This window comes from Polypterus senegalus, chromosome 3 (assembly GCF_016835505.1).
Source record: "Polypterus senegalus isolate Bchr_013 chromosome 3, ASM1683550v1, whole genome shotgun sequence".
Lineage (NCBI taxonomy): Eukaryota > Metazoa > Chordata > Cladistia > Polypteriformes > Polypteridae > Polypterus > Polypterus senegalus.
In genome coordinates, this window is record NC_053156.1 from 301,729,218 (window position 1) to 301,736,380 (window position 7,163).

The window sequence follows — 7,163 nt, forward strand, 5'->3', positions numbered from 1 at the left end:
ATAAAATAATCTAACATGTGTGTCTTTGGAATGTGAAATCAAAATATAGTCACCGAAGAAAATTACCAATGGACACAGACTCCATATAGACCCTGATCTAGAATTTAACCCATGTCTCTAAAGATTTAACGTAGTAGCCTTGTTTCTGCTGTATACTGTATGTAGCTATGCATCTTTCCATTGATCCATCCACCCATCAACTTCCTAAATCCACTTGATTCAGTTTTTTGGGTTCCAAGGTGCCTGATTCTAACTCAGCAGCATTAAGTACCAAAGCAAACCTGTAAGAGTTGTCAGTCCATCAATATTCACCCTTATTATTAACACATACTGGGTCTGCCTTTATACCTACTTCATCCATTTCTGTTACAAAGGGTTCCAGAGCCTGTCATAGCAGCACTGGGTACAAGGCAGAAAACAGTCACGATCAGGGCGCTAGATTATTGGAACACATAAACCCACATTTCCTTCAGGCTAATTTAGAATTGCCCATTAGTTCAGCATTCATATAAGTTTTGATAAGAACAGCCATTATGACTAATATAGCTTGTCAATCTTTTATAACTGTTAGTAAGTCTTTCAAAATCCAATTGGTCGCATCTGTTGTGCTCTGTTTGAATTTTACCCTTAACCAATTCACTCTTCTTTATGAACTTATTTTAAGGAATAAATGGCATTCACCCTTTTAATCCACATCACATAAACACTTCTGTCATCTCACTTTTTAAAGGAATACTCCACCATACCATAGCATTTCCCAAGAATGATTAATCATGAGAAGGGTCAAGAGATATAAAACCCCAAATTGTTTTTTTTATGTTTCTTACTCTGTGCAGTTTATACTAAGGACTGAGGAAAAGAAATAGAATATTAGAACATTAGAAGAATATAGATTAGAACAGGCCATTCAGCCCAACATAACTCGTCAGTCCTGTCCTCTTAATTCTTTCTTAAGTACATCAAGATGAGTTTTGAAAGTCCCTAAAGTCCTACTGTCCACCACACTACTTGATCACTTATTCCAAGTGTTTGAAGAAAAACTTCCTAATGTTTGTGCGAAATTTACCCTTAACAAGTTTCCAACTGTCCCCTTGTTCTTGATGAACTCATCTTAAAGTCACTGTCTCAATCCACTGGGCTAATTACTTTTATACTTTTAACACTAGAATTACCAAAGCTTACGAGAAAACTCCTAAATCCGGCCCACCTTTAATCCACTCGCACATCTCCATTCAGCGTCTGTTGTCTTGTAAATGTGTTGATAATCCCAAACAGCAAGCAGCCTGCTATACCAACCCCACTGCCAGAGAAACTGCAAAAATCTCTCCCAAGTGAAGCCTTGTTTATCAGTGAGTCAGGTACCTAGGCTAAAAATATATATCGTTATTTGGAACACATGCATTTCACGTGTGTTCCATGTCCACAAAGATCTGTGTAAGTGTAGGATAACAGAAATGTTGAACAAATACTTAAAAGACAAACTTTTTCCATGTTTTAATACTCACGACAAAATGTAGACATGAAGTGTATAATGTGTGAAGACTGAAGTCCAAATATCAAAGAAACACTTTCACAAAAGATACTAGTATAACAGAACAAAGGCACTTTTTTCCAAGACTATAACCAAAGAAAAAGAAATCAGGTTAGTGTTGCTTGTTGTCCTGACTTCTCAGGTAGTATACTGGTTAGAGCTGCTGACTCCAATTCAGAAGATACTAGGTTTGAGTCTTAACGTCTCCCAAAATAAATGTTTTGAGTAGTGAGCTGCTTTTATTGTTACTATAATACAATAAAAGCATACACTTGATTTGAGTCTGTAACAGCCGCTGTAAATGTATGGTACTTGTGAAGTTTAGCGGGATTTTTTATTCAATTTTATTCACTCAGTCACATTCACACTCGCCCTGATCTGACACTGCTGTTTTCAAATAACGATGTGCTATAACAGAGGAGAACTCAGATCGGAGAAAGAGAACAGAAGCCCTCCCTGCAAGAAATGTCCACTCAAATATAAGAACAACTCAGCTGCACCAGGCGTAAAGGCGAAAGATGGCACTGTTTGGATACAGGACGAAGTCCGACGTCATCCTGTCAATCAATCACCTGTCCTTCAAAGAAACAGCACAGCTTACAGAGGCTCTAAAATCTGTTTCTTTTCCCGGTTTTTCGTGGTGGTGATCTGCACCATCACCACCTAATCAAAGCACCGTGATGTCCTACATTGATGGATTAAAAGCCAGAAGTCTGCATGACCATCATCATCTACGGATTTTAGAGCCATCATGAATAGTTATTATAATGAATTGAATACACAGAGTATCAGAATTAGATGAAGGTGAAGTTATCAGAAGGCCATGTTAAAGTAATGTGTTTTTAGCAGTGTTTTAAAGTGCTCCACCGTATCAGCCTGATGAATTCCTATTGGCAGGCTATTCCAGATTTTAGGTGCATAGCAGCAGAAGGCCGCCTCACCACTTCTTTTAAGTTTTGCTCTTGGAATTCTAAGCAGATAATCATTTGAGGATCTAAGGTTACGATTTGGAATATAAGGTGTCAGATATTCCAATATATAAGATGGGGCGAGATTATTTAAGGCTTTGTAAACCATAAGCAGAATTTCAAAGTCAACCCTGAATGACACAGGTAACCAGTGTAGTGACATCAAAACTGGGGTGATGTGCTCAGATTTTCTATTCCTAGTTAGGATTCTAGCAGCTGCATTCTGCACTCGTTGCAAACAGTTTATGTCTTTTTTGGGTAGTCCTGAGAGGAGTGCATTACAGTAATCTAGACAACTGAAGCGTGAACTAATTTCTCAGCATCTTTTAATGATATAAGAGGTCTAACTTTTGCAATGTTTCTTACGCGAAAAAATGCTGTCCTAATGATCTGATTAATATGTGATTTAAAATTTAGGTTACAGTCAACAATTACCCCTAAGTTCTTTACCTCAGTCTTGATTTATAATCCTAATACATCAAGTTTATATCTAATAATCTCATTGTCTCCATTATTGCCAATCACTAAAATTTCTGTTTTCTCTTTATTTAGCTTGAGAAAATTACTATTCGTCCAATTAGAAACACAAGTAAGACATTGTGTTAGTGAATTTACAGAGTCTGGGTCATCAGATGCTATTGATAAATACAGCTGTGTGTCATCAGCATAGCTGTGGAAGCTCACGTTGTGCCCTGAGATAATCTGACCTAACGGAAGCATGTAGATTGAGAAGAGCAGTGGACCCAGGATAGAGCCTTGTGGAACACCATATAGAATATCATGTGTCTTCGAGTTGTAATTACCACAACTAACAAAGAATTTTCTACCTACCAGATAGGATTCAAACCAATTTAAGACACTGCCAGAGAGGCCCACCCATTGACTAAGGTGATTTCTAAGAATATTATGATCAATGGCATCAAATGTGGTACTTAGATCTAAGAGGATAATAACAGATAAATAGCCTCTGTCTGCATTTACCCACAAGTCATTTACTACTTTAATGAGTGCAGTTTCTGTGCTGTGATTTGTTCTAAAACCTGACTGAAATTTATCAAGAATAGAATGTTTATTGAGATGGTTATTTAACTGAATAATGACTGCCTTCTTTAACATTTTACTTAAGAAAGGCAAGTTAGAAATGGGTCTAAAATTTTCAAAAGCAGAGGGGTCAAGATTATTTTAATTGAGTAGGGGTTTAACTACAGCAGTCTTAAGACAGTCTGGGAAGACACCCGTATCTATTGACGAGGTTACAATGTCAAGAATATTATTAATTAGCACGCCTGATACTTCTTTGAAAAAACTTGTTGGTATTGGGTCAAGGACGCAGGTGGAGGTCTCAGTTGAGAAATTATTTTATGTAAATCAGGTAAATCTATCCTGGTAAAAGAATTTAATTTGTTTATAATGGAGTACTGGGGCTCAGGAGTGTTGGGGAGATATATTATTTCTAATATGACACGAGTAATGTCATCTTATTTTGTCATCTGCTGTTGTCCAGCGTTAGTCATTAAAGACAGCTATTCTATCAGAAACTGTGTTATTTCCATTCTCAATGAAAACATGAGATTAAAAATTCTTCTTGGCTATCACTACAAACTACAGGGCATAAGTAATGTATAAAAAATAAAGTCAGTTTAGTGAGGAGTGTTCCTTTAATTGTGTGCCACCCAATGCACAGCCAGGACACTGAAAATCAGTTCAAATTTAAAATCATTAAATCTACAAACTGAAGGACTAAAGATTAAGGGGTTTGCTGAGGGGTTACTTCTCTACTTTTAGAAAATCACTCTTGTATGATGTTAATGAGGTTTCCACTTTTATATTTGCTTCTATGGCTGATTAAAAATTAATCACTGTTGCTTTTCTCCAATTATAAAAATGAAAACATACACCTGGAAGCAATAAGGATAATTTACAGTATAAAAAAGTGCTAACTGAATTAAGATTGTTGTATAATAAAACTCCAGTCGGGATTGTTGGTTGGTTTAATGTTTTTAATGATTATCTTTGTTATTATTAAAATGTATTTACATGCTTTTCGTGATTAGCATTACTCTGCCTTTTTTCCAATACTTTATTCAATTCAGGGTCATGGGTATCTGGAGTCCACCCTGGCACAATTCCAGTGTGAAGAGGATTAAGGAGGGGGCTGAGAAGACAACCCATCTAATGTCCCATCTGCTCGCAGTGTTCAGAAAGCATTGTCAGTGCAGCCGAAACTCCCTTTACCTCAGGCTGATAAAAGATCGCTGTGAAGGGCCAGATGCTGCACATTTGTGGCTTAGCACTAGCAGTTTACCAGAGTGCAAATCTGCAAACCGAGATGACTTGTGGAGACAATGTGGAGTCCATAAGATTGTAAAACATGTGACAAATGGCAGGAGACCATTCACTCTAATGAGCCTGTTTGTTTTATCCGATAGCTAAGCTGGTCCCAATATCTCATCCAAAGGTTCTCAAGGTTTTGGCTTGAACTCCGTGTCTCAGTAGTTTGTTCCAGAGTCCCACCACTCTTTGTGTAAAGAAGTTCTCCCTAGCTTCAGTCTTAAATTCACTTCCCCTTAATTTACACTGATCTCCTCAAGTACCAAATTCACCCTTGAACTGAGGAATGTTGCTGGATCTTCTTTATCAATTCCTTTGAGGATTTTGAAGACCCACACAGTCTTCTCTGCTCAAGACTAAACAGGTGTAATTCTCTGAGACTGTCACAGTAGGACATGTCCTTAAGTCCTGGGATGCACTTGGATACTCCACATCAATGCACCCACCATCCCTTGAAGTGGATGGCAGTATAGTTATCATTAACCATATGTTAAACTTAAAAGGCACTAAAACATAATGTTTAGCACTGCTGACTCACAAATCCAGTGTCCTCGGTTCAAGTACTGCTCCATAGTTGCTGCCTTAATTGTTTCCTCTGACAATCCTTAATTCAGAGTGCAGATTACATTGATTGATGATTTCAAATTAACCAGTTACTCCAAATGTGTGAATACTCTGTGGTGGACTGATGTCCCATCCAGTGTTGGTTTCCATCTCACACCCAAAGCTGCTTGGAAAGGCACCAGTGACGCTGAACTGGATTAAGCAGATTTCAGAATATATGTACAGATGGGGCCACGTCAAATAGCCATGTGAATGGCATGCGAATGGCATGCCCTATGCACGGCGTGATCCCCCCCTCCCTCTATTGACAGAAGGCGTGTCAAGATTTCACAGTAAACACGCCCATTCATGCCCTATTTATTCATTTACCTGGTTCCACCACTAGATGACGCTTTATTCTCAAGAACACGTTAACACACGCCAGCAATTTAGCTGCGCTGAGTTGCAATCACATGATTTTAACAATCCACCCCCTCCCCCGCCGAACTGACGCTACCAAACTGCACTACAGAGATTAAGATGGCGGCTTACCACTAGAATTACCAGAGCCTACGAAAAAACTCATAAATCCGTCCCACCTTAAATCGCTTCTTAAAACTGTTCTCACCTCTCTGCCAGCGTCTTTTGTTAATCTAAATGTGTTGATAAAAGAAAAGCTGCAAGTAGCCGGCTATTCCATCCCCCACTGACTTCGAATGTGCACAAACTTCTCTCAGCTCATGCCTTGATTGATTTTCTGGGAGTGAAGTGGAGTTTTAGAGTGGAAATAGTAGATCGTTGTTTGGAGCACACGCATTTCATGTCTGGTCCGTTTCTACAGTAATCTGTGTAAATACATTGTTAAAACAGAAACGTTTTTTATATTCTAGTAGTAGATGACAAAATGTAGGCATAAACAATATAATGTATGAAGCCTGAAGTCCAAATATCAAAAGAAATATTTTCACAGAAGGTACAAATCTAACACAATAATTGCGCTTTTATTCAAAAATATAACAGCAGAAACAAAAAGCCGCCTTAACATCAATCAATCAATCAACATTTATTTATATAGCACATATTCATACAAAAAATGTAGCTCAAAGTGCTTTACAAAATGAATAGAAAAATAGAAGACACAATAAAAAATAAACATAAGTCAACATTAATTAAGATAGAATAAGTAAGGTCCGATGGCCAGGGTGGACAGAAAAAACAAAAAAAACTCCAAAAGCTGGAGAAAAAAAATAAAATCTGTAGGGGTTCCAGACCACGAGACCGCCCAGTCCCCTCTGGTCAATCTACCTAACATAAATCAAACAGTCCTCTTTGTATTTAGCGTTTTCATCGAAGGACCTGATGATGATGGTCACGTAGACTTCTGGCTTTCAGTCCATCAATGTTGGTGCATCATGATGCTTTGAGTAGGTGGTGGTGTCGCAGGCCGCCACCACAAAGAAACTGGAAAAAGAAACAGAAGAGAGAGTAGGGGTCAGTACGGATTTTAGAGCCACTGTGAATAGTTATTATGACGAATTGAACATACAGAGTATCAGGATTAAGTTAAAGTGAAGTTAGGAGAAGGCCATGTTACAGTAATGTGTTTTCAGTGTGAAAACAGCAGTATCAGATACGGGGGTGGGGTGTGTTTGGGCTCGTGAACGCGGCCGAGATAATAAAACTGACTAAAAAAAAAAAAAACAAAGATAACCTTTACAAGAATCATAAATTACACTGGCTGTTACAGACGGAAATCAAATGTATGTTTTTATTCCAAAATAGTAAGAGTA